Source organism: Cornus florida, unplaced genomic scaffold, assembly GCF_030987335.1.
Source record: "Cornus florida cultivar Cherokee Brave unplaced genomic scaffold, ASM3098733v1 CherokeeBrave_3.0.0_Hap2_Chr08, whole genome shotgun sequence".
Lineage (NCBI taxonomy): Eukaryota > Viridiplantae > Streptophyta > Magnoliopsida > Cornales > Cornaceae > Cornus > Cornus florida.
In genome coordinates, this window is record NW_026775578.1 from 32,984,718 (window position 1) to 32,993,570 (window position 8,853).

General features: G+C 39.0%; 1 pseudogene; it reads right to left on the reverse strand.

The window, feature by feature from the left end:
* Positions 1–3,854: 3,854 nt before the first annotated feature.
* On the reverse strand, positions 3,855–5,576 carry LOC132270016 (translocase of chloroplast 120, chloroplastic-like; annotated as a pseudogene).
* Between the last annotated feature and the right edge of the window lie 3,277 nt (positions 5,577–8,853).

The following is an 8,853-nucleotide window of genomic DNA, read 5'->3' on the forward strand; positions in this document are numbered from 1 at the left end:
TTAGTACCATGAGGAAGATCCACCAGCTCCCAAGTATGATTTTGCATGATGGATTCAATTTCACTATCTATGGCTTCTTTCCATAAATTAGCTTCAGGAGAAGACATAGCTTCCTTGTAGCTTTGTGGCTCATTCTCCAATATATATGTCAGAAAGTCAGGACCGAATGACTTAGACGTTCTAGCTCTTTTGCTACGTCTAGGTTCTTCCTCATTTTCATCATCTATAGACTCTTGGTCTATATTCTCTTGTATATTGCTATTAGCAGTATCATAATTTCTTTTAAGAGGATTTTTGTAAGGAAATATATCCTCAAAGAAATAAGCATTCCTTGACTCAATAATTGTATTGACATGGATATCAGGAATGTCTGATTTATGCACAAGAAAACGATATGCACTACTATTCTGTGCATAGCCTATGAAAATACCATCAAAGGTTTTTGGTCCTATCTTAACTTTCTTAGGAGTAGGAACCGCAACCTTAGCTAAACACCCCCACACTTTTAAAAATTTATAGGAAGGTTTTTGACCTTTCCATAATTCATAAGGTGTCACATTTGATTTCTTTTGAGGTACCTTGTTGAGAACATAATTAGCAGAGAGCAAAGCTTCCCCCCACAAATTCTGGGTTAAACCAGAACTTATCAACATAGCATTCATCATTTCTTTTAAGGTACGATTTTTGCGTTCAGCAACACCGTTCTGTTGAGGTGAATAAGGAGCGGTAGTTTGGTGAATAATACCATGTTCTGAACAAATGTCAGCGAATGGTATTTCGTATTCACCACCTCTATCACTTCTAAACATCTTTATCTTTTTTCCAAGTTGATTCTCAACCTCATTCTTGTAATGTTTAAACATTTCCAAGGCTTCATCTTTACTTCTTAACAAATATACATAACAATATCTTGTGCAGTCATCAATAAAAGTAACGAAATACTTTTTCCCACCTCTAGTTGGCACAGATTTAAAGTCACAGATATCACTGTGAATTAATGCTAGAGGTTCAGTACTTCGCTCTATGGAGTGAAATGAGGTTCTAGTCAATTTTGCTTCTACACATGTTTGGCATTTTTGATTTAAATCAATATTAAATTTAGGTATAGATTCCATGTTAATCAATCTACGAATAGTATCATAATTAACATGTCCTAACCTACCATGCCATACATCAGATGAGTCAATAATATAAGCAGAAGAAGCACTAGCTTTATTATTATCATTAATAGCTTTGGGTACAACAGTCATTACATTGAACTTAAATAGTCCATTACTTAAATACCCTTTGCCCACATACACCCCATTCTTAGTCAGCACAAACTTATCAGATACAAAGACCAGCTTGAACCCATTCTTGCTTAGTAGTGACCCAGAGACCAAGTTCTTCCTGATGTCTGGTACATGCAGCACATTATTAAGAGTGAGCTCTTTCCCTGAGGTCATTAGTAGCTTGATTTTTCCTTGTCCTTCAACCTTTGCAGTAGAAGAATTCCCCATGTAGAGTTGTTCTTCATTATTTATAGTTTCATAGGTAGTGAACATCCTCTTTTTAGAGCAAACATGACGAGTAGCTCCTGTGTCCACCCACCATTCTCTGTTATTGCTTACCAGGTTGATTTCAGAAACCACAGCTGAAAGATTTAACTCTGATACATCAGCTGTCAACTTATCTTCTTCAGCTATGTGCACCTCAGTGGTCTTCTTCTTGGGGTTATGATGTGTTTTGCGGCTACGACAATCTTTAGCTCAGTGTCCTAGCTTGCCGCATATGAAACACTTCCCAGTGAACTTCTTGTAGTTTCCTTGGCTAGGACCTTCTCCAGAGTGCTTCCTCTTCTTATTTTTCTGTCCTGCTTCCACTACATTTGCCTTTGACACTATTGAAGAATTTCCGGCTCTCTTTTCAGATGTACGGTTATCTTCTTCAATTCTCAGCCTGACAATTAAGTCTTCGAGCCCCATTTCCTTGCGCTTATGCTTCAAGTAATTTTTGAAATCTTTCCAAGTAGGTGGCAGCTTTTCAATGATTGAAGCTACTTGAAAGGATTCACTCAATGTCATCTTCTCAGCATGTATCTCATGTAGGATTAGCTGGAGCTCCTGCACTTGGCTCACGACTGTCTTGGAGTCTATCATTTTGAAGTCCAGAAATCGTCCAACCACGAATTTCTTCAATCCAGCATCCTCTGTTTTATACTTTTTGTCTAACGACTCCCAAAGCTCTTTAGCAGTATTTATTGGACTGTACACATTATATAAGGTGTTGTCCAATCCATTGAGGATGTAGTTCTTGCATAGGAAGTCTCCATGCTTCCATGTATCAACAGCTCCAAGCTTGGTAATGTCTGTATCACCCTCATCTAACACTGGAGCAGTCTCAGTCAGATACTTGCTTAGATTCAGAGTTGTAAGGTAGAACATCATTTTCTGTTGCCACCTTTTAAACTCTGTCCCGTTGAATTTTTCGGGCTTCTCCCCATGACTGACGGGAACATTAGGCACAGTAATACTCGTACTTTCCATTTGTCTGTTATATATTGATATACAGACCACGAGTCAAATTATAATAATTATAACAAGAATAATAATTAAATAATTATTACTATAGTATAAAGGTATCTGTCTTAAGATTGTTAATAAAAAAAATAATGTATCATATACTATAGTATAATTTATTTAAATATTATTTTGTAAATATAATATTTATTATAATAATCTATATATATATATATATATTTATATGGTTTAATATCAAGAAAATAAAAATATAAAAGAACCTGATAAAGTCGAGGCTAGAATTTAATTCTATAGCCTTAAGACAGATACGCCCCGCTACGGTGCTAACGGACTCTTCGGCGTCTATCTCCCAGGATACAACGACTTTTCTTCCTTTGGTAGTAGCACTTCAAACCAATGGAATAGGCGAACCGACTCGGTGTAGTACTCTCTGATGAACTCAGACTCGGAGACCAGGATTGAACCTAAACTTGGAAACCAAGGTTCGAACCCAATCCAAACCAGTTTAGGTTGAACCCAAACCAGTGGCTGAACCGAATAAAGAAGAATTAGAAGGAGAAATTCAGAAGAAGAGAAGAATAATTCTGAATTTGGTGTGTATTGAAATGAACCCAATGATGGGTATTTATAGGCTTGTTGGTGCTTATTCTGAATGGGTGCACCCATAGTCCGAATGGGTGCAACCATTGTTGACCAATCAGAATTAAAAAACTGTTGGTGGTTTTTAAATTGTAAAGGGTGCAACTCTTGGTTCAAAATTAATTCTGATCCAGCCCAGCCCTTTAATTTCGTCCAGTCCAGCAAGCAAATAATCCAACTCGGCCATTAATTCAGCCCAGTAAACAGGCCCATTTTGATAAGTCCAGCAACAAAATAAAATTACAACCACACAGGCCCATCCCAACTTTGGGTAAAAAGTTAAACCCATTTCACAATCAAGTCCCGCCCCGCCCTAGCCCGGACCGGACCGGGTCGGGTCGGGCGGGCGGCGCGCGCGTGTGGTAGTTGGTTCGGATCCAGGCTAGCCTAGGTCCTCCCCCTCTTAAAAACTTGGGTGCCCTTGGGCCCAAACCCAAATCCCATACTAGACATATATATACTCAAGGTTGCTTTGCTACTTTTTCGATGTGGGACAAGCATTTCCCACTTTATTCACACCCATTTAGGCTTTATAAATCACTTACTTTGGAGCCAATTTCTCATTCACCCGGAAACGGATTTGAGAAAATAAATATACCACGTTCATCTCCTCGCAAAGAGGAACGCGCTCATCAATAGATTCGCAAAAAATTCTTAGCGGAATCTTTTTAATAATCCTTCCAAAGTTTGCGTTTTCTAATGCCGTTTCCAACAAAAAGTCCCCGTTTTAAAATGTAAAAAAGTTTTTTTCCCTTTCACGTGCTTTACTTTACTAACTATTTCCACGTAGCCTCCGAATCTGTTCTTCTCCTTCAAAAATATACCCAAAAAACTTATAAGTATACTGTCTTTAACCTCACAGAATCTACCTATGAAAAACGAGTTGTAACCAAACTCATGATCCTTGGGTAATACAATACTTTCAGCTGGCCTCATAAACCAACAGCTAAAGGTTTCAGAAGGAAAACGATTCAGGTAAGTTGGATGCTGAGAATCGAAAGTAATAGGAAATTCATCCTCCTTCTCATGTGGCAAGCAGTAACACATTTTTTTTCCTTTCAAGTAGGACTGCTTCTTCAGGAATAGTTTTTCCCGGTATTTCAGTTCATCAAAATAAGCCGCTTTCAGGCCTGCTGTGAGATTTACTACCTGGGCCTTTGTTAGAACCTTAATTGGTGGCAAATCATCGTAGTTATCTGATTCACCATCCGAATCTGATGATAAGTAATCATCAGCATCATCTGCTGCGGGGAAATTAAGAAGATGGTGGAGTTGGGGACATAGCTGGGGGATTGATTGGAAAAGGGAGGAAAAAAAGAAATTCAAAAGAACCGGTGTTGCTGATCGAGTGCCAAAAAGCATTCTTCCAAACCAAAATCTAGTAGTAGTAGTATTGGTTTGCAACTTTAGAAAGGTATCATTTGCCTCATCCATAATCATTGATGCAAAAGAAAGCAATAACAAGCGAGGCACCCAAACCTGACCATTAGGTAACACTCTCTGCCCAACACTATTCTTTCGGCATCTTGAGTGGTTCTTTGCCAAAATAATCGGATTCATGATGTGCATCATCCCCACTGCCTGGCAAATTGTTTTCTGTATAACATGAGACTTTTGAGTGACAAACATATCATAACTACTACTAGCACCCTCGAGATGGAGATGGTGATGATCAGGAAGAGCCAATTCCATGGCATGGGTCAGAACCACAATGGTCCTGGACCATAGCTGCGATCCCAATATTCTAGTGATTGTACGCAATAGTGGTTTGTCCCCATAAACTTCATTCTTAATTGGCATGTCCAATCTATCAACATAGAGAACAATGTGAGGGGGTGTTTTTTTGATAAACCTCCTAATCGAGCGGAGGGTTTTTTCATTCCGATGCTGATCTGAACAATTCGACAAAGAAACAAGACCTGGCGTGTCGATGATCCGTAACTTAATTCCTTGCACAGTTCCCACAACAACCAGAACATTCTTTGTTCCCAACTGAAACGAATTGGTGCCACATTTAACTTCGCCATCAAATATGGAGTTGATGGTTGCACTTTTACCTACTCCTGTTTTCCCAATAACTAGTATTGTACATTCGGCCTCCTAATCATGACCATCTGCTGCTACTAGTTGCTCTGTGGCAATGGCATGTTCGCGGTCAAAGCTAAAGGCTGCAGCAGCTAGAAGACGATGATGATCACGACCTCCCGGTAGCTGTAGCTGTTGATGATCATCATCAGCAGATGAAGGTAATAGTACTAGTCTTTGTAAGACTTGTGATACAATCACATTATTATTGGGATTATTCTGAATTCCAAGCCTAAAGGTAAGACGCAAAAATTTAATCTTTAATAACTTAAGTTTTTTATTAGCCTCCACTCTCATGGAGTTGGAGTCTTCAATCTGAAACCTGTTACCCATGGTAATCAATCACCAATTAAATAGATCTTCAAAACTCCAAGCTTAAGAAAAAAAAACTGAGTTTGGATTGATATCAAAAAATTAAATTAAAGGTTAATTGAAGAACAAAGGAAAAATGCTAATAATTGAGCACGTAAATTACTTTTATGAGGTCGTTTATGGATGTTGCGAGGTTACCCCGTTTGTTTCAAGGCGGAACTGTTAGATCTGCAAACACTTATCGAGGGCATTCATTTTTCCTGGATAATGATTCGGTGGAAAGAAGAAGAGAGGACCTTCGATCGTGTTTGGTGGGTAAGTTCGGCAAGGATGTGGGTGATCGGGCTCAAATCGCGGCTTGGGCTTCTCGTGTTTGGAAGGTTTCTCCCCCGGTGTTGTGATCTCACCTCTACCGGATTCTTTGTTGCTTTTTCATTTTCCTTCGGCGAAGGAGGTCGTGTGCTTAAAGAAAGTAGTCGTGTTTGGGGGACGGCCACACTATGAATGGAATCTTGGAGTTTTAGGGTGGAGTGTTCCGAGGTGTTGAAGGGTAAAGACCTGAAGATTGTGACGTTGTTTGGTCTCTCGCTCCATCTTTGGAGTCATGCCCTGTTCATTATGGTCAGCGATCTTTGCGGTGATTTCATATGGGTGGATGCCGATGAAATAATTGATGCTAAAAGGGTTCGCATAATAGTGTCCGACGGCAAGGTTTGTCCTCCTTTTGTTTTCATCCATGATGATCGTCTCTGCTACAAAGTGAATGTGTGGGAAGAGAAGCCTCATAAGCTTGTACTGACAATGTATAGTTTGGAAGGAGGTGATGGTTCACACCTGCTGAAGGAGACAGAATGGTTAAGGTGGGACTCGTTGGGGAAGAAAAGTTTGGCTGAGTTTCAGAGATGGGAGGAATGGAGGGATGATTTATGGAAGCGCAACTCAGAATGTTTTAAGAGATTATTCACTTTGAGAAGGAAAGAAGGCTTATCGGATGGTACTGGTGTTCGACGGTGAGAGAGATCCTGGGAAAGGCATAAGGAGGGTGGTCTCATCGGTCTTGGCCGGCCGGCGTTCATACAGATGTGGAGAAAGGAGCGTCGTCGTGGTGTTTCTCACGTCAGTCAAGCGCGTGGGAGGGAGAGCGCTGACCGCCATACAACTGGTTAGCGCAGAAGATTTGGCCGTTCAAAGTGGATGACAGCTGCATCCACTTTTATTTCAAAATATGGAGCTCCGATTAAAAGCAAGGCCGATTTTGGGGTTAATTTAGTGACTGGGCCTAATATTGGGCTGAGGGTTAAGGCTTCTGGATCCAACTCATTTTCTCCCTCTTGTGGGCCTGTGGTTGGCAAGCCTAGCCTGATTTATGAAGATAAATTGTCATCTGGTGGGCCGGATAGAGGTGGTGTGGCCCAATCATTGGATGTTGTAGGTTGTGGACAAGGACCCGTTGTAAGCAGCCCTACGTAGTCGATGGAATAGAAGTCTGTATCTGCTTTGCACGACCAAACTTTAACCCTGGAACTGACGAGCACCTAAAAAATAAAAGAGTGGGTCAGGCCCACATGCAAGTCCTGATCTACTATGATCCAAACAGGAATCCGATATGCAGATACATCCTAGATAGACTCAACAATATCTAGAGTAGTCCATATATGTATATATTACACACTATAGGACGCTCACTAGTCCAATAGGTCTGTCTCAGCCTGAGTAGAGATACCATGCAAATCGCACATTTACGTGGTCATGTGTACCTAGACCTACCAGGGAACAGCAACTACTGTCCAGCTATCCATCCTAGGCGATATACGCGCCCTAACCACGGTCCTGAGACTCAAGCTCATACCATGACACCATATAATAAATATATATAAAATCTGTACTCCTAATACAAAATATCATCTATCTGTATAGCGGTTTGATACATGTATCACAACTCCATCCAGAAACCACAGTAGATCATTCAATTATTTGATTGACATGACATAAGTAGGTGATGGACTTAACCTATATGATTAATCCATACCTTAATCCAAGTTAGGTAAAACTCAGTGTTTGAACTAGTCCATACCTAGTATGTCACCGTCCCGTACCGGTACATACACTCCTCCGGTTAACATAGTTGACAATACAGTATTAAATAGTCATCAACCATAATATGCACAAGATAAATTAATCCATATACATAAATATTAGGCAATAAATACAGAGCCTAAAATCCAATTCCAATAATGTAAACTGCTATATTAAATTCAAGCATTCACATCCTCCAACATAGTCCATGAATTGATACAGTTAATAGAAATTTAAGTATCAATTAAATCTAACTAAGCATGGTTAAATAAAATTAATTCACCATCCTTAAAATACTGAACTAATATATGATTATATATAATAAAATTATATATAAAAACCTTACTCAGTTCCAGTAAACAAAACTAATAAAACAGAGAGCAAACTACCCATCTTCTCTTAGGTTCATCTAGCTCTAATTTTTAATCCAGCTATGAATTTATATTTTCCTATCATAAAACTAGCCTTGAACAATCCCACACATCATTTAAAATAATTTAAATTAATTGCAAAAACCCTAAAAATCAAACAGTTTTAACAAAAATGCACGTTACAGTGCTTTCCAAGAAGAGCAGGCTTTAGAAAAATGAGAGCCTACTCTATGTTTGCACCTAGAGCCGGCTCTAAGAGGTTTGGAGCCTTTTCTCCTTCCTCTTAGCAGCCCTCGTCCGTTCTAGCTTCATCTGCTTCAATTCCGATGATTTACAGTACCTCTGTAATGTGTTCTAAATCTTATTCTAGGTTCAAACTTAGTCCTAAATAAATTTTAGACCACTGATATCCAATTAGAACATGTTTGGAACACAAGTTTTGTAGCAAGATTGCAGAAACTCCGTTAGAAATTTTAAGCAACTAACCGTAGATTACTTCAGTGAATTTTTATATACTGTTCTAAATACTTGTTCTTGAGTTCAAACTTAGTCCCAGAATAGTTTCAAGACATCCAATCACTTTCCTAATCTCAACTATAACAAAGCTTAATCATAAACCACAGAAGAAATAAAGAACAGAACCTCAAAGGTAATGCAAAGCAATTATTTCAACGAGTCTAAACAAAGTTCATACATGCATAACAGACTTGTTATAATGTTTATTTAAATCTGTTATATCCTTGATTTAATCCCTGGAGTCTAAACTAGGCATGCTCAGAACACGAATTAAAGGGAAAGAGAAGATCAGAAACTTGCCTTTTAAGTTTCAGAGTTAAAACACTAAATCCATG